Here is an 18,480-nt window from a genome sequence, read left to right as displayed (position 1 = left end):
GAATTCGAGCAGCTCCCATTTCACAGAACAACACAGCTGTTCGTTTCCCTGCACGCATTTTTAGAGTGAGTTCTTTCCTCCTCTCTCCCTCCCCCAAATTTTTCTGCCTGTTGCTCCTAAAGTTCAAATGAACGTGTTTTCAGGATGGTAGTTGTAACTTTATCCCTTATTTTTCATTTTCCTTCTTTCAGACCAGTATTTTTAGGCTTTCCAACTTCAGAAACCTTGTAGAAACAAAATGTGCTGCATTGCCACGGCCCTTAGCCACCACTTTGTTCAACACAGAGAAGAAATCAAAATTCAAAAGCCAGTTCAATAGCCCTGACGTTATGGCTACAGCAACATAAGGAAAGACAAAAGATCCCCCAGTCCAAGTCCTCCGACACCCTTCAAGCCTCTCTCGTGCTTTGCAGTACCGCCCTTTTCTCAGTCCCAAAGTTTCCCTCATTACATTTGAATTTCTTGCTCCTGCTCACCTCCAATTTTCTCAATTTCTGCTGGAAAGGGGGCAAAAAAACAAAAGGAAATCACCCACGAGGGCTTATTTTCAACACAGGCACAGAGCTCCCTGCCTGGCTGGGGCTGCATCTCTGTTGCACATTGCCCACATCTGGCAAGCGGGAGGGCGCTGCGTGCAGGGCGGCTATACGTCCCTCCCCACACAAAAAAAATCCAGTTCTAAACAAAACCGGTGTTTATGACACACACATGTGCACGTGTAGACCCAAAACATGAATCAAAGGCCTGAACGTGCCTCCCGGAGAGCCAACCTTCCTGCAGCAGCATTTCCAGGAGGCAAAGCCAGCAGACATTCAATCTTCCGGGCCACTTTTACACGTGGATTTGATCCTCAAACACAGTGCTGGTCGGAGATTAGATTTCACCGTGGCTATTCCTCGAGGTCCCCATTTCAGCCAGTTCCTGGTGGCCCTTGTCGCTATGCAAACTCTCTTGCTTTTGCAGACAGACAAGGGACAGGGTATTTCCACCCACACAGGGACATTTGTTGGCACAGAGAACTCCAGGAAAGGACTGTGATGCATCCTGGCGATATCCCTGGGAGGCTAGTCCTACCCCAAGAAAAACAGCAATTTTCCCCTTTCCAGGCAAAAGCATACTGAAATATCTGCCCTCAGGGGAGGTTTTTCAAAATCAGGATTTTCCTTCCTACTCTGCCACTCAAGGAGATCGGGGCAGAAGATATCCCACATCCTCCTTCTCCTGCTGCAGCGGCTCAAAAGCTGCCGATTCCCAGCACAGACCATTTGGTGCCCATGGGGAAACACGTATGGACAGGGACATGCAAACTGCCCAGATCCTGTAACAGAACACAGAGAGAGGCTGCTGCTTGCTTCCTTAAGCAAAGTTTTAATTTAAGCTGATCTCTGGGGAGAGAAGAAGGTTATTGAATCCATAGGAAGCAGCAGGGAATGAACTAAGTGACCCTGAGGCCAGGCACAAGCAACCAGGATTCCCAAGGGTTACAAAGCTGGGGGGACAGACCGGCACCACATTTGCTGTATATTTTTTCCATTCCCTGCTCCAGACACACACACACATTTCCCTTGTGCCGCCTTACAGAGCAAACAAATGTAATTTCTTTGGGAAAACTGTTAAGACTATTTTCTTCCCAACCCTTTCCCCTCTCTGAATCCTCCCCTCTTTGCAGCTTGTAGAAAAGTGCCCCTAATCCCCAAATTCTCTCTCTACCTGAAGCAAGAGCTGAAACCCTACCCGTCCCCTCCCCCAGCCCTCCAACCGCACTAATCCATCAAATTCCCCAGCCTTGCAGCCCACCCCCAGCCCCAACAGCAGCAATCCTGGCACCAGATGTCCACTGACAAAGGCAGCGCCAAGCATCAAAAAGCAATTGCCCCATCACCCCCGTCCTGATGGGGCCCCTGGGCAAAAAGTGAGTTCAAAGCGCAACTACCCGCCTGCGCAGCAGCCGAGCATCCTCCTGCTGCTGCACACCCTGGGCACCGGCACGCCAGAGCGGGGCCACAGCCCTCGCTGGGGACACGGTGATGACAAAACTCAAACTACATCTCAGCCCGCCGAAAGGTTACAATTCCCCCCCTTGGATCAGGGATTTAAAACAAGGGTCAGTGATGGAAAATAAAAGGGATTTTATTAAAAAAAAAAAAAAAATCAAAACCCAAGCAAGACATCTGTGCTCTGTCCACACAACGGCTGAAGCAGCATTAGCAGAGACTTTGTTTAAATATGACTGTTGCAAACCTCTTCCCGGCATCCTCCTCATCGCCTGCCAGAAGGATTTTGCTAGCCAAACCACGCTCCAGATTAGCCATCTGGATTATCTGTATTTGCTAAACCCAACCGCAAGACCGGCCTTTAAGACAACACACCCATCTCCAGCCATTTGTTCATAGAAACAAAAGTGGAGGTGGGGATAATCTCCACAGCCTCAGTAACTTTTCAAATGCACTGATTTTTCACCCTTTCTTCCCTTTTTCTTCTGTTTGTGAGGGTTCGGTACTATTGCTTCCGGTATTAGGGCATGGTACTTACATCAGCCTCCTCTGTCAAGTCCCGCTGGGCAGTTTACAGTCTCAACCCCCATCCTTATTTCACAAATGCGATTTCAAGCTTTCCCACATTTCCCGTAGAGAAACAGGAGAAGCAACGTGCCGGCAGGCACAGACCGTCCCAACGCCGCGCCGGAGGGACAGGCTGTGCATGCAAAGCCCTGCCTGAAACCCATCCTGAAAAAAACCTGTGTTAACGGAGCCAGCCCAGGAGCGAAGCCCAGCGCCCTACCCAGTGAAAGCAACGCCCCATTTCTACAGCTAATTAATTGCAACAATCTCCCCAGTCAGCTTTTGAAACAGCTCCAGCTAATGGTTTCTCTGATTTGTACGGGCGATGCAGAACGAGCATCTCTCCTCCCTCCCACACCCCCAGCATCCCTGCGCCGCGGGGACGGCCCCTGCCCTCCCGCCTCCTCCACAGGCACCGGCTGTACGCGACAAATCCTCACAATGCTCGAGGTGCCGAGGCTTGGGGGAAATTTGAACTGTCATTTTCCCTATTACACCCAGGTTTAGTGCTGCTGTTACAGCATCATTTTATTTATGGTATTACTTCTGTCATTATAATGATCCTACATAAATTCCACATACCGATTCCGTAACAATACTTGCTGCTATTATAATAATGATCCCATCTGAATGGCACAGGCGCCATTATCAGAAAATCTGTTTGTAATAGAGAGTCAACTGTAAAAAGAGGCATTACGCCCAAATGAACTATTTAAGAATTACCATAAACAGGGGGCTAGCCTCAATTCCCTTAGCTGCAAGGCGCTGCTTCCTGCCTTATTGTAAATAGATAGCAAGTCAAAATTAGCAGGTAAGTCATCCTGCGACTTGGGAGCTGACGCTGAAACAGAGCACTGTGTGGCTTCCTCACATGAATAAAACCTACCTCCGCACAGATTTTAATAAAGAATTTTTGCAATGCACTTACTAAGTGCTAATGAGAGCACTAATCAGTACATGGAGAAATTGAAACACACCCTTACCAACCCGTAAAACAGTTATCCATAAATAGAAAGGAAAGGCAGAACAGCTTCTTTAAAAACCCAAACTCGCCCAAGTACACATGACCTCATGCAAAATCAAGGTGGCAGTGCCTTCAGAAATGGTATAAGATGCATAGGAAAAATAAAGGTGTTACAGGGTTCAGTTTGATAGATCTCCATCCCTGCATCAGCCTGTGCACGCTCACAGCTCCCAGGTGCCTCCTGATTTAGAAGGTTTCACCTACCGCAACAGTTATTACTCCTACAAAATAGTTCTGGAAGGGCATCTACTTCTTCAAAGAGAGCTTCTAACAGATGTTTTCCCACCATCAGCATTTGAACAAACACTGTGCCTCACACCTTCCACAGTCCCTAATTTTACCAGTTCATTCTTCACACCCACAAACGCAGCATGAAATAAATTCAAATGTAACAAGATTACACTTCCCCGGTGCCACAGGACGCGCTGCAATCTCTGTCAAGTCCAACGGCAAAGCCTTGTATGAGAATAAAATATACCCAGGGTTCAAAATCTCTTCAAACAGAGGGCAGAGAATGGCTTGGGGGGAGTGGTGATGGGATTAAGTGCCTTTCATCTCCAGGTGACTGGTTAAAAATTCAGCCCAGGTGAGCAGCATCTACAAAGTCGTTACTACACAAGGGCTGCACAGAAGCCAGCATGAAATGAGTAAGTGGCTTCAATCCAGCTCTTTGCAGACCAGTGTCAGACAACTTGTCACTCCTACACCTGGCACCACAGGGCAGCCCCTGAAAAGGCACCGAGGACAAGATCATGCAACCTCAATTTTCTCCTTTACGTGTAGCCAGGTGACACCACCACTGCTGCTCTTTTTTGACCTGTGCCCACGTGCAGCAGACAGGGACGCTCAAGCAGAAATCAGAGATACCGGGTCTATTCCTGGCATCGCCGCTGACCTGCCGCGGGAGCCTGGGCAAGCCTTGCTACTGCTTCTGCCTCGTCTCTTTTTGGCCGAACAATTCAACCCGTGGCACTTCAGTGCTTTTCACTGGGTGACCCTAAAACACTTTACAGAAAGGAGTTACGCATCGCTATTCCCATTTTACAGACAAGGAAGCTAGCAGATTGCCATTTCCCCAAGGCTGTTTTTCTGGCACGCTCCTTAGAGATTAAATCTAGTGAAATAGCTTTGCAGTACAAGAATCTGTACCCACAGGCCAGATTCAACAGTGAGGGTAAAGAGGGTGTTTGAAACTTGCTGTGATCAAGGTTAAGAAACATAATAAAACACCATATCCTGCTTTTCCAGCTCTGCAGGGTAATGAGGGATTTCCTCATATACCTGCTGCAACTGTCACCTTTGCAGGAATTTAGTACCTAATACTAAATTCACTGTCTTCACACTGAACCTTCAGACGGTTTATTTTGGTACCTCCACCTCCCAAAAAAATGATACACATCCCTTCCAAGTCAAAAGCATAATTGGGCTTTCTCTGGTTTCAACGCCTTTGAAAAATCACTGCTTTGCCTTCTGGCTGGAGGAGGAGGTTGCTGAGCAGCCGGACGGCAGAGCAGGAGTCCCAACACTCCCCCACTCCGGCATTTCCACTCCGACTGGCAGAAAGACTTGGAACAAGCATTCACATTTCTGGAGGTGATGTACCTCTTTCTGCACTAGGGATTAACGACATGCTCCCAAGATGATAAAAGATACCGATACCTTCCCTTCTACTTGGCAGGTTCCTGGAGCAATAACATGAAAGGATGGCGTGCGTTATGGTTTTTACTCCAGGGATGAAAAGCGAAAAAGGGAAGCGCAGCCCCAGAGCTGCTGTCCTCCATGCAGACCCCTCCTCCAGCTCAGTCCCAGGTGCAGGACCACATCATTTAGCTGGTGCTGCCGTCTGAGCAAGCCTTACTCACCATCTTCGAGCCCACATCCCAACACACTCCTCCACAAGAAGTGAGAGGGCGGCCTGAAAGGCACCAATCAACTCCAGATGCTCATTACGTTAGAGAAAACTAAAATCATGAAGAAACCATTAAAATAGATTGATTAGCTCAAGATTTTTCACTTCCTCCTTTTTGGTGAAGAAAAAAAAAAAAAAACAAAAACACCACCAACCAACAGTGTAAGTCTGTAAATAAATATTAGCCTTGTAAAATGCCAGGGCTGACAAGCACCTCTGCAACAGACCAGCAGTGGATTACAGACATATACCCGATGAACACAGAGCTAGTTATGAGCAAAGAAAAATTTCTCCGTGCAGGTGGCTTGTTATTCTCAGAAAGTCTCTTTTCAGCAGATGTTCCTCTGTTCTCTGTGTGGCTATCCCAGTGCGATTGAATTTGTGATTTCTCTTCCAGTAAGTGACGTTTTCAGGAAAAGGGAAATGAAAGGATAGCTACATGCAGCTATACAAAGTGGAGGCTAGAGAATCCTCTTTTTTTTTTTTTTTTTGAGATGAACCATAATGTTAATGTTTGAAACTGCTTTTCATATATAGTAATGATCAGCTTAATCTTTAAATTTTTTTCTTTAACTGCAAGAGAGCTCTCCGCCAACGAACAATATAAATTTAAATCTAATTTCAAGTGTTCCTCTAACTGCCTTGAGTCAGACCAGCTGCTGCGAATTCAAAGTTAGAGCCTTGACGTAAAAGTTACCTGCAACATAAAAGTATTTTGCCTTTGCCAGAATGAGAAAGAAATCATAAAGGGATAAAATATGGCCATTTCTCAGGAAAGTTCCAGCTATGCATTTCCCGTAACAAAATGGAGCATTTTTTTTTTTACCCTCTTATGTTTCTAAAATTACACATTTTAGACAAGTCTACATCTCGAGCTTGAGCAGCAGTATAATGGCTAGGAAGCAAGCCATATAAAACCAAGAAAGCGAGTTGTATTTTAATCCTGGGAACCCAGCACAGAAGTTGTGCAATGTTTACAGTGAATAAATTTTGTACCTTACTCCAAGGCTCAAAGCCCGTGTCCTGCCCCGAGCTGTGGAGAGCATCGTGCAGGCAACTGCTGTAGACCTGGACTGCCTTTTACTCATTAAAAAATAAAAAGCATTTCTAGCACGGAGAAAAACCACGTAGTAAAAGGGGCAATTTAGAGAAAGGGGCGAGCTGGAGAGCTGGCCCTTTGTAACGCAGGCGAGCCTGGGGTGGGTGCTAGATGCGGATTTTACACTTTGCCTCTTGTTTCGCAGCAAAACGCTCCCGTGGGCCATTGGCTGGAGAAAAATGGGGAGAAGGAGGGGGAGAAGGAAGGGGGGGGGTGAGAAGGAAGGAGGAGGGGGGCCCTTCCCAACTTCCAAACGCCCCAGCCAGCGCTGCCCCCTCCATCTGAGCAACGCTGCCCATGGCTCGGCAGCTCGCAGATAAAGCCCGGGCAAGAAGAGCTGTACAGAACGGGGGGGTTCAACGCGTTATCGGTGGCAGGAGCAGGCTCGGCGGCAGCCCGCCCTCACCCCCCCGACCCCCGCGGCCCCGTCCCACACACGACGCCGGGAGGCCCCGGCCGCGCTGGATGCTCCTCGGAGGAAGGTGTTACTGGGGGGGGGGGGGGGGGGGGAGAAGGAGAAACAATTTTTAAAATCAAACCGACTGTCTCGAGTCTCGTTTCGGTGGCGGAGGGGCTGCGCGAAGGGTGTGGGGAGCCCCTCGGCACTCCCAGGGACGAGGGGGCTTGTCGGGGCAGGCACTTACCGGGAGGGGACCGGCCGTCCCACCCGCGCCGCCCTCGGCACGGCGGCCCGCGGCGCCTCCGGGGCCCACGGGCGCCGCGACCCCGCCGAGGAGCCCGCCGCGGCCCGGGCGGAGGGAGGCGGAGCCGGGGCGGGGCCGCGGGGCCCAACGCGATCGGGGGGGGGGGGGGGGGGGAAGACTCGGGGGGGGGGGGGGCAGCGCGGCCGAGGGAGCGGGAGGCCCGGGGCTGGGGAGCGCCGCGGGGGCCCGCACACTCCGGATTCCTCCCCCGGTGCCTCTGGGGCTGAGCCTTTGGGTACCCCCCCCCCCCCCCTCCTCCAGTCTGGTCATTCAGGGTCGCCCCGAGCCTACCCGGCCCTTTGGGGTCCATCCCCCCCATCCCAGGTCCTCTGGGTCCCCTCACGCAGCCCCATCCCCACAGCGCTCCCCAAAATAAAAAGCAAAAGCCCCCCGCCTCACCCTCCCATGCCAGGGGAAGCGCTGCCGCTTCCCTGGCCACCTCGCCATTAACTCGTCCCCACAGGGCAGCCGCTCCCCTGGCAGCACTTGCCCGAAGGGGAAACTGAGGCACGGGCAGCCCAGCCCCCGTGCCCCAAGCCCTCCCAGTCAGCAGCACCCAGGCTCTTCCCTCAGCAGATCCCACGGGAGCAGGAGCTGGGGCTCCCCCTGAGCCCCCCAAGCACCAGCCAGAGCACAAAACCCCGCACCCGGGGCAGCTTTGAGTGGTTCCATGCCAGCCTGGCACAGAACCAAAAGCGAAGGGGTGCAGCTGACATAACCCCCGCCTTGAGATTTTTGGCAATAAAAAGCCCAACACCACTCATCAGGTCCTTGGGCCTGGCTCTACAGTCAGATAAACTCTCACCTCCAAACACTTTAAAAAAAACCCAAAAAAACAAAAAAAACCAAACCAACAACAAAAGCCACAACCTTCTTCATTTATTTTTCATGGAGCTCCACAGACGTGCAAAGCTCTTGCAGCCATCTGTAAAGAGAGAAGGTAATTCGTAGCCTGAGGACTTTATTGTTTAAATAAGACATAAACGCAGCAAGAGAGGACAGCAAAAAGAAAGGCAAAAGGGGGTGTGCAACAAAAGCGTTTCTTCAGAGAGAGATTAGGATATCATGGTTGCTACATATACGTCTTTGCATTGACTCCATATAGGATTTCAGAGTAGCTCTGTTATCTCTGAGCAGGAACAAAACACTCTGTACTTGCTCTTTTCCAAATCATACCAAGAAGCTGGAACCAAACAAAACCCCCAAACAAAAAAAAAAAAAAATCACAACAACAAAATTCCTTCCCTCCTCTCCCCTCCTGATTTTGCCTTTTTTTTTTTTTTTTTTTTTTTTTTTTCCACACAGAGAGATATTTTTTCTGTTTTTTTTTTGAAAGCTCAGGGTTGAAAATCCTCGGTCATTTGGGAATTCTCTGAGCCAGCGACCGTAGCGGGGCTGAGCACAGAGAGGCTCTTGGCAGGCCCCAGCGCAGAGAGGGCTGCGCTGGAGCATGTGCCTGTGAGAAGGGGGGGATGCGGGGGGCAAAGGAGGCCACATACATTTTTAGAAGAAAAAAAAATAAAAAAAAAAATTTAAAAAAAAAGCACGTCACCGAGGCCTGCCTGGCGCGCACGCCAGCTCTGGGGGCTGGGAGCGGGGGAGCACAGGGAGGAGAAAGGCTGGGTGGATGGAAGTGAGGATCCAGATTGAAAACAGATGGGATTTTTCTTGCCAACCTGACATCCGAGACCGCGGGAGGCGGGGTAAAACTTCCCCTTCAGAGAGGCTGGCAGCCAAGAGATATGGCGGGGGGGGGGCCCCCCGAAAAATCCCAGTTTGGTTTAAAATGCCTTCTCACTCCCTCTCGCAGGGGCTCCCTGGACGGCAGAGAGGAGACCGCTGGAGCTGGGTTGTTTTTAATACTTTGAGGGGTTTGATTTTACCATTAAGTGTCTGATTCATCTGTTCCTGCCTGCTGGCGCTAAGCCCAGCCTGGCAGTTAATACTTGCCCTAGGATACTTTTTAGGGGCATTTTGCACCCACACGGATCCCTCTGCATCTGCCCAGGAGGGAAACCCGCATACGTGCACAGAAATAACCCTGTGCACACCTTCACCCTCCTGCATGGCCAGCGTCAACCTGCAGCCAAACACAGGCCACAACCTCCACCCAGGGACCAGCTGGGATGCGGCAAACCCCAAACCCATGCTCGAGCATGGCTGCAAAGATCCACACTTCCATGTAAAGGAGGCACCATAAACCATTAGAAGACCTCACATCTCTCGGTACAGCCGCAGGGAACCTGCGCCGGTAACCTCCAGCAGCCCAAGCTGCCCAAGTTTTAAGAAGCTGCAAACAAATGATGCAACAACCCCGAAGCGGCTTAGTGGTGATTCACCCAGGAGTCAATTTGTGGCTGGTTTGGGGCAGGGTTGAAGCAGCTCCCACTCCCACGCCTCCCGCTTTGCCCCCTCCATCCACGCGCCCCACGCTTCGGTGCGAGAGGGATCGATGGGTGCAAATCCCACCCGGTCTGCAACAGAGCTGGCACAGGGGTCCCTGGTGACATGGGGACACAGGGGCTATGCAAGTCCCTATGCTGAGCACCGCATTTTGGGATCAAGATCGCCGCAGGACAGCAAAAGGCTCAGGGCGTGCACAAGCCGCTACCCGACGTGGCATCAAGGGACCGGCAAAGCCGTCCCTCTGGCAGAGCATCCCCAGCCTGGCAGGGACATGGGGTCCGTGGCCCCCCGGGGATTTCACAGCTACTTTACAAACCAGAAACAAAAAGTTAATGGTGCAGGCTTGACCACATATTTTCCAGGGGCTCTGGGAGACCGGCTCTCTGCAAGCCGGCTAACACATACTCTTTTCATTCAGAGCTTTAAATACCCAATTGTGTCTGTTTTCAGCACGCTCATTTTTAGCATTTTAATGCTATGATCCCCGGCTCTCGCCCTCCTTGGATTGGCCACAGCGTAGGTTTTCTTTTTTTTTCCTTTTTTTTTTTTTTTTTTCTTCCCCCCCGCCCCCCCTTCTTTTAACATCTTGCAGAGGGAGAGGGGAAGGGGGTTAGCAAGAGGTCACACATTTCTCCTAACCCAAGTGTTTTTCCAGCAGGCAGGGGGTCCTGCTGGGGACAAAGACGAACCAGCCCCTTCAGCTGCCTGCTGGCTGCAAGCGCTGCACCTTCCGCTGCGGGACAGGCGCGCTGCCCTCGCCGGAGCGTTTCGGGAAGGTGCACGATCCGGGCACGTTTCCCACGAGAGGTGGTGGGCAGCAGCACCCGTCCCCACACCCCGGCACAGCCAAAACCTTGCTCACCACGACCAGCCCTAGAAGAAAGGGTTTGGGTTTTCCCATTGCAATTGTTTTCCCTTCCTCCCCTGTAGCCAGAGCTTTCCTCTGGCCCTGTGGACAGGATTTTCCTTGGCTGTGCCACTCCGGTTGCGGCTGGGCAGAAGACCCCATCTGCAAGCAGGATCTGGCACAGAGCGTGGATCGCAGCACGAGCACAGCGCCTGCTCCCAGCCCAGCTCCCCGGGTCGCACTCGGGCACCCGGGGTGCCTGCACCCACCTCACATCCCCCATCTTGTGCCCTTGGCCTGTTAGAGCAGCTCTGCTTTTTCCACTGGAAAGCTCCCAAAGAGGCTTCAGGCATGTCAGAGCACAGCTCAAAGACTCCACCGGGAACTACAGGGAGCCCTGAGACTCAAAAGCACTGTGGGACCCCCAAAGCTGCACCCCTGGACATGGCAGAGCCACCGTGGCTGTGGCTCCGCACCCTGCCACCTCCCCAACACAAAGCAGCCATAAACCAATGTGGCAGCTGCCACTTTCAAATATTCAACTGCAAAAAAGCCCAGCTTTGGCCACCGCCTCCAGAGCCACTAGGCTACAGTGCCCGCAGTGCCCATGGAGGGGTGCTGGCTGGGTCCCGGGTGCCCGGGGATCAGTTTGGCTCTGCATCATGGGCAGTGGAGCTGTGGTCCATGGTCAGCTTCAGCATCCCCACCCGGTTCTGCCCCTAAATCAGCTGGATGGCCCTAGCCATGCAAACTGCCAATAAGCCAGATGGCAGATGGAGACTCGCGGCCACACATGACATAAACCAAAGGTGCTGGTCCTGGGCTGTGTTACCTCCATCCCTTAGCAAACATCCACATTTCCCCCCTTCCTCAAGCCCAATCAGCCCTACCTGCTTTTTCATGTGCCGCTGTGACCCAGCTCTTGGCCCAGACCAGCCCCAAGGGCTGTCCTTTCCTCCTGTCCCCCCCACCCCACATCAATAGTCAACATTTTCCCCATCCCCTCTCCCTTCAAATACATCACATCCCTATAAACCATCCTTCACAGGGTGCTTCAACATCAGCCGCTCAGTAGATAGTTTTTTTTTTTTTTTTTTTTCCGTCAAGTAATATCAAAATGATATTTATTAAATTTGCTCTCTAAGTCCCTCAATCTGCTCCATAATACAGTGAATCTGCGAGGTGGTTTCACTGATCCCGCCTCAATGAGACCAGATTAACGCAGATGATCCCAGCTTTGTGGCTCCATCGTCCCGGGGAGGGTCAGAGGTTGTGCAGAAAGGCAAAACCCACTGGCAGCACCGGTACGGCCGAGCTGGAGAAAATCACGTGGCCTCTAAAAATTATTTCTGAGGTTAATTCCAGGTAGAAAGGAGAGACCACTCAGCCTGGACACGCAGCAACTTTTAAGCCTTTGGAAAACCCGTTTGGCTGTTTATTTCAGTTTCTCTTGCTCTTATCTCCCTCCTTAAGCGCATTGATTGCACCTGCCCCCACCCTACTCCCCAGCAAGAAACCCATTAAATCTAAAGTTAGCTCCAGAAAGGTTCACCAGGTCCATTATCTCTGCATTCAGCTAAATTATGAAAATCATTAAGATAAGGAGGCATGGAGCCTATTAGTTTCCTGAAGAGGATGCTTTACATTTTTTTTTCCTTATGCTTCCACATTTAATTACCTTAAGTTTCACAGTATTTAATTCCATTTGTTAAACCTTTAATACGTAAAAACAAAACATCAACAACAAAACCCACTGCTGGTCGCCTTCAGGAAGGGTGCAGAGCCAGGGTACAGAGCAGCATCTGCCCTCCCCATCCCCTTCCCCGCTCGGGTTGCTGAGAGGCCCCGATCCTGCAGCCATGCATGGACACTTGCAGCCGAGATGGAGCTGCGCTCACACGGGATGCATCCATGAATTAAAAAATTAAGGATACAGCCTGAGGTCCATGCAAAGGGGAAGGGAGCAGCGCCAGCCCTGGGCCTTCTCGTGGGGTCCCCTGAGCCAGGCTGGTCCCCAAGCCAGCTGCCAGGAGCTTTGCTACAACCCTGGGGGGATGACACAAAAAGTAGTGGGGTTGTAGGAGCTCTATTTTTTTTTTTTTCTAAAATATCAGGAGGACAGTTTAATCTGCAGTGCCACCACACCCGGAAAGCCCCAGCAGGGACAGCACTCCCACAGGTACGCAGCACACAGGGATCCTTGCTTGGTTATTGGTGTTATTTTTTTGGACAGCTGCTATTTTAGGAAACTGATAGCAAGCACACAGAAACAGCAAAACCCCCATATGCTTCAAGCAAGGTCAGTCTGAAGCATTAGCGTCTCTCTGGCTGCATTTTGCTTTCCCAGAGATGCTATTTAGCAATCTTGGTTACTATTAGAGCAGCATCTAAAACTCCCTTATCCTGTAATGCCGCACACGCTGTACCCAGCACGCCGGGCTGTCTCTTAGCCATCTAAACAGATGAGACAGAGACCAGAGAGTAAAAACAAAACCAGAGGCACAGCTTGGGAAGAGCTCTGCACAGGGTCACCCACCATGCCATGAGTGCAGGAGAAGACATCAAGCCCAAGCCCAGCTCACCAAGCCCACGGCATCAGGGCTGAAGATCCACATACCTGTGAGCACACAATTAGGTTCCTATATACGGCATATCTCCAACCAAACAACTCCTGGCAGGAGATTTCAACATTCAGACAATTCACAGACCACTAAAACTTTTCCTGAGAAGCTGTGGACATTCATGTTGCCCCTTACGAGCCATTCATAGACCCTTTTCTCCAGTGCTTGCAAGACACAGTTTGCAAACACCGCTGCTTTCAAGGCCTGTCTCATCACGCATCCAAACAGGGCCCCACGGCTCCAAGCAGTGCAGTTTCTTCCCATCAACATCTTTCACAGGTTGAAACCTCAAACTTGGCCTGCATTTTGCATTTGTTTTTTAAATCAGGAATCACTCTGGAAAAGTAGCACCAGGAAGGAAAAAACCCAACTTGCTAAAGTGTTCCCCATCAGCATATCCACATACTTTAATATAAAAAAGCTGCTGTTAATTTAAAAAACAAATGTTTAAGCAATCAAGTATGTTTATTTAATTTGTCCTTTCTGTGGCAGAGAAGGCCCGAGCCGCTCGCAGTGGCTGCCACGCAGCGTTATCGAGAGCATTCATGGTGAGTTCCCCACATACGGGGACAAGAGCAGCTTGGAACCCCAATGCAGCCCTTGAAGGTGAAGGTCAGCTCCTCCCAGCCCCCAAGAGGGTCCCTCGGGGTAGTCCAGCCTTAGACCTACCACCTCAAGATGAAAACAGACATCTAGAGCCCAAGGACAGGACTTAGGATTCAACCCTCTGCTTGCATCCAGCATGAACCAGATTACCTTGCTGTTTCTCCAAGAGCAGTGAAATTTTAGTTCGTCATCGCCGCAATCTAATGTTTTTTCATGAAAAAGACCACGTATTGCTCTGCTTGCAAAGAGGGTGCAGGATGCGGAGACAGGTACAGGGGAACCCGGAGCCCCAGAACGAACCCAGCTAGAAAGGGGCATCTGCTGCCTCGCCACAGTGACACGCTGCTGACCATGGGTCCTTTCCATCCATGGCCTCCTAGAAGGTCACCATCAGCAGCTGAAAAATACAACTTGGACTCTATTTAATTTAAGTGCTCTGACCACAGATCAACTCTCAGTTTAAAAATTCATTTGTGCCACAACAGGACCGATGAGCCATCCGGCAAGTGGGCTGGGAGCTTCATCCACCGCTGTGGAGCACACCTTCAGCTCAAGGGCCACTTTGTGCCACCTTACAGCCACGTTCCCCAACTGCTGCCAGCCACAGAGCCTGCATCTCTCTCAGCAACAGTAAGCTGAAAAGGGACTTTCCCCCCTTTTTTCCCAAAGCCTCACCAGCAGTGAGCTAAATCCAGATCAACCCTTCACACCCACCCACGAGCTGGGACAACCAGCAAAGGTTCATTAGCAGGAGGAGCTGCGTTCCTCTTGCTTTGAACATGAAAGCAGCCTGAAGGGGGTATTTTGTGGAGGAGGAGAATATTCACCACCAAAAACCCCAAAACACGGAGCAGCAAACACTACCTTCAGCCTCCCTGATGTCAAAAGAGCTGCTATGGACAAGGTTATGGATGAGGCATTACCCAAACCAGGGGGCAGGTTTTACTCCTCAAGCCAGCTCTCAAGAGACCTCTGTCCACTCAAGCTGCGGAATATGAGCATTCACCTGCTCAGCTTTCCCTCTGGCCTCCACACCAGCATATTTGGGGTTGGCTCTTACACTCACAGCTCTTTAACCTGTTTATATCATTAATATTCCACCGAGGCAACGCAAGACACACAAATGCTAAACCAGTAAACAAACAGCCCCTTTTCCCAGCTGGACAAACCCTCCATCTCTCTTGATGTGATATCCTGCACCAGTATCAACTCTGGCATGAAATGTTCCTGAAATAAGCTGGCCAGGGAGAAATGCTCAGGGAGACCCAACAGCAGCAGCTGGATGGCAGCCCCCAAAACTGCAACAAGCTGTGAGATGTCCCTGCTGGAAGGCTGCAGAGAGAGTATTTTGGATGCAACTGAACACAGGAGATGAGGAGGGGAGATACACTGGGTGCCTGCAGGGTTTGCCCTGCAATGATGAGACCCAGGGGCCAAGATGGTCCTTCAGCCTTCCTACACCATTAATTCTGCAATCAAGAGATGCTGGATGCTCCCATGACGCAGTGTTTTATTCTCAATATGAGAAGCAAAATGATTTTTTTTTTATTAACTTTTGGAGGGCAAACACAGAGTAGCCAAGAACCCTAAGGAGTCAGGTAATGTTGGCTGTGTCTTTGAGCAAGTTATCAGTAGCCCAAGGAAAGCTTGGTCTTCTCAAGTTCATGGCTGTCATGTGAAAACTTCACGGATTCACAAGTTGAGTCCTGGGCTCCTGGTGAACAGATAGCTCTGTGTGTGCCCATTTCACAGATGAGTATGTTCAGGAATGAACTGGAAAACCAACTTTCCCATGGTCTGCAGCGAAGCGGGGAATGGAGCCTGCTCCTGATCATCCTTCCTCCAACAGCCACCACGACATGTGGCGGTTTCCACCAGGCACACATCAGGAGCAGTTTCTCCTGAAAAGCCTCTAAAGGCTCAAACTCACCAAGAAATGAGCAATAACCACAGGTCAGTGACTCCACGGATAATCCAGATTTCTGGTAGATCCCAAAACACCTAAAAGGACCCAGTTCTCAGAGCACAAGCGAGTCCCCAGAGAGGTTGGAGAGCCCCATACCATTCTTCCCAATGCTGGAAAAGCTCAGATGCAGATTGCAGATTGGTATCTCCTTTCCCACCACAGCACCATCAGGAACGGCGATGCCTTGGAGAAGGAGCAGGAGCATAGGAGTGTGAGCAAACCCATCATAAGGAGGAACTCAATTTTGCCTATCATTACCATTGGCTTTAACAAATAGCTTCTGGGCATGGCAGGTACTTTATTAATTTTTCCCCTGTGCAGCATACAGGATGATTGAAGAAATCACTGGCCTGTTGATTTGTTTGCTTCCCTGGCCCAAAATAACTAGCTATTTATTTTTAAACAGCAGGATGCATCAAATTCTCAAATTGAGGCGACAGAGCTGGGAGGACGTGCCACACACATCCATGGTACCAGCACCCAGGCAGAAGGTTTCAGCCCCTTTCTCCACATCGGGAAAAAGCCAGGTCCAAGTCTTCCACTTACACTTCAGACACGGGAAAACCGAGTAAAGGGATTTTCTACCCCACAGTGTTTCTTCTGGAAGCCACAATCCTGGTGACGCCACTGGACTCGTTGCCTATCGTGGGTGAGCTTTGGTCTGCGTGAAGCCCAGGGAGGGTTTGGGCACCTCAGCCTCAAACACAGCCCCTGATCTTAGACTTCACTGCACATCCCTGATGTGCGGGGTGGGGGGGATCTTCTGCATGATGTTAGGACAGAAAAAACTGCAACGCACACATCGGGAACCAAATAATCTTGGAAGGTTCTCCTCTCTCTTACAGTTCTCCTGCAAAAGTATAGCCATGGGCAATACCAGGCAAAGGCTCATGGCACTGCAGCACCTTGATGAGTCCTAGACAACCCTTCCAACACCTAAGCAAGATGTTTGCCACGTCCCTGAGCCCTCCTGGAGCCCTCTGAGGTCAGCAGCGAGCTGGGACAAGCTCGGGCACCCACATCCCCATTGCAGATGGAGCACCTCCCCTATCCCATTTGCTGTGGCTGCTCGTGCAGGATGCAGGATTTGCATTTTGCCCTCCCATGGGATTGCAGTGGGAGCACAGGAAATGCTCAAAGCAGCAGCTGATGCACAAGGACTCGTGTGACCAAAAAAAACAGGGTTAATCAGCCCTCCGGAGGAAACGCCATTGCTGTCGGCCGGGTGTTTTGGGGGTGATCTCCCAGTGGGGTGCACGGGCAGGAGGGAGCATCCAGGCCAATGACTTCCACAGGACAGGACGTTTCGTCCACAGCTCTGCTTTGTAAAGGCACCCCTGGGGTTCCAGGGAAGGAGTTTCTCAGTCACACAACCCCAGCAGAAATTACACAAGGCAGCTTCCATATCCCCATCCTGTAGGCCCCTACAGATGACCTTTTTCTGTGTTTTGTTTTGTTTTTTTTTTTAAGCACCATCTCCATTCTTTGTGGTTACTGAGAGTGTTTTCCATATGAGCAGCACTGGAGAGTCTTCCAGAGCCTGCAGCCATCCCACACTAGAGCCTGCTGAGCATCCAAGTGAGACCTGCAAAACCCCATCGCAGGCTGCAAGCTGCCACGAGCACCGCGTGGGCAGGATGGATCTACCGAGGACGTACGACACAAGCGCTGCCGGGGAAAGCCAAAGCTGAGAAATACGATGCAGATGGAGGGAGCTACAGCAGCGACGTGCCACGGCCGAGGGGACGCAGGGACAGAGAGCGAGAACAGCCAGCTCCAGCATTGCCAGCATCACCGGGCTGAGGCAGGGTCCCCAAAGCCCCAAGGCAGCGGCGGCTGCTGCCTGCAACAGTTCAACAGCAAGCTGGCTCTCCCTGCACATGCTTTGCTGCCTGCTGCTTTTATTTTGTTTCTTTAGAAAAAAATGGAAAAGGGGTGAGAAGCAGCTTTGCAATTCTTCAGGGACCCAGAACTCCCCACGCCCATCTCCAGAGCAGGGTTAAACCGCATTAAGTCTGAACAGAACTCTTTAACAGAGCCCAAAAGCCGAGGAAATTGCCTCTCCCTGCACACCCGCTTGCCCCCGCTCCCCGAGGACAGCCAAAGGGACCCAGGGGTGCATCTGCTACCTGCTGTATACACGTACCTAAACAACACGATACGCAGCATGCTATTTAAAAGCGGGTCCCGTGCAACTGTCCGCCGCACGTTGAGTCACAAACAGGCCGGTGCCTGCCTGCCCCGCGGCAACCGAGGCCCGAGCTCTGTGCAAACACGACGGGCTCGTGCCCAGGGCCGTGCCCGGCCGCAAAGGCAGCACTGCCCTGTCCAAACAGGCCCAGGCGTGGGCTGCGGTTTGCACGGCGCAGTCATTTGGAGCTGATCTTGCTTTGCCACTGTAGCGTGCCGGGGTAAATCAGCACGCGGTAGCATCGCCTAATTGATGGAGGTAGGTAAAGTCTCTGCTCTCCTGGCTTGGGGGAGAGAAACAGCAATTGCCACCTCGACCAGGCTGGGTTGCAGCGCACCCGTAGCTCAGCCGTCCCATGCATGATGCAAAGACCCACCTCTTCCAAAAAGACCTCCAGAAATGCGCTGCTGTAAACACAGCAAATATTACACACCTCTCCATCCTCCTCCTCCCCACGTCCCAGCCACGCTTTCCCTCCCGTTCCCACCCTGTCCCATCAGCCGCAGAGGGGCCCTGCCAGCTGACAGGTGAAGCTTCAGGTTAACA

General features: G+C 51.2%; 1 protein-coding gene across 28 annotated transcripts in view; it reads right to left on the bottom strand.

The window, feature by feature from the left end:
* The window catches only part of PTPRS (protein tyrosine phosphatase receptor type S), a 163,345-nt gene that overhangs the window by 130,009 nt on the left and 14,856 nt on the right, over positions 1-18,480 (bottom strand). For 25 of the 28 annotated variants that reach the window (XM_042794895.1, XM_042794906.1, XM_042794900.1 and 22 more), the window contains exon 1: positions 7,238-7,337. The exons of 2 other annotated variants lie outside the window; for them this stretch is intronic. The gene's annotated coding sequence lies outside the window, so the exon portion shown is untranslated. Of the gene's footprint in view, positions 1-2,532; positions 2,707-7,237; positions 7,338-18,480 lie in introns of those variants that run through there. One more of the 28 variants, XM_032994663.2, reaches the window with a different exon arrangement.

The sequence above is a fragment of the Tyto alba genome, unplaced genomic scaffold (assembly GCF_018691265.1).
Source record: "Tyto alba isolate M040663 unplaced genomic scaffold, T.alba_DEE_v4.0 Super-Scaffold_20000042, whole genome shotgun sequence".
Lineage (NCBI taxonomy): Eukaryota > Metazoa > Chordata > Aves > Strigiformes > Tytonidae > Tyto > Tyto alba.
The sequence above is the reverse complement of the archived record's forward strand: the minus strand, read 5'-3'. Positions and strand labels throughout refer to the sequence as shown.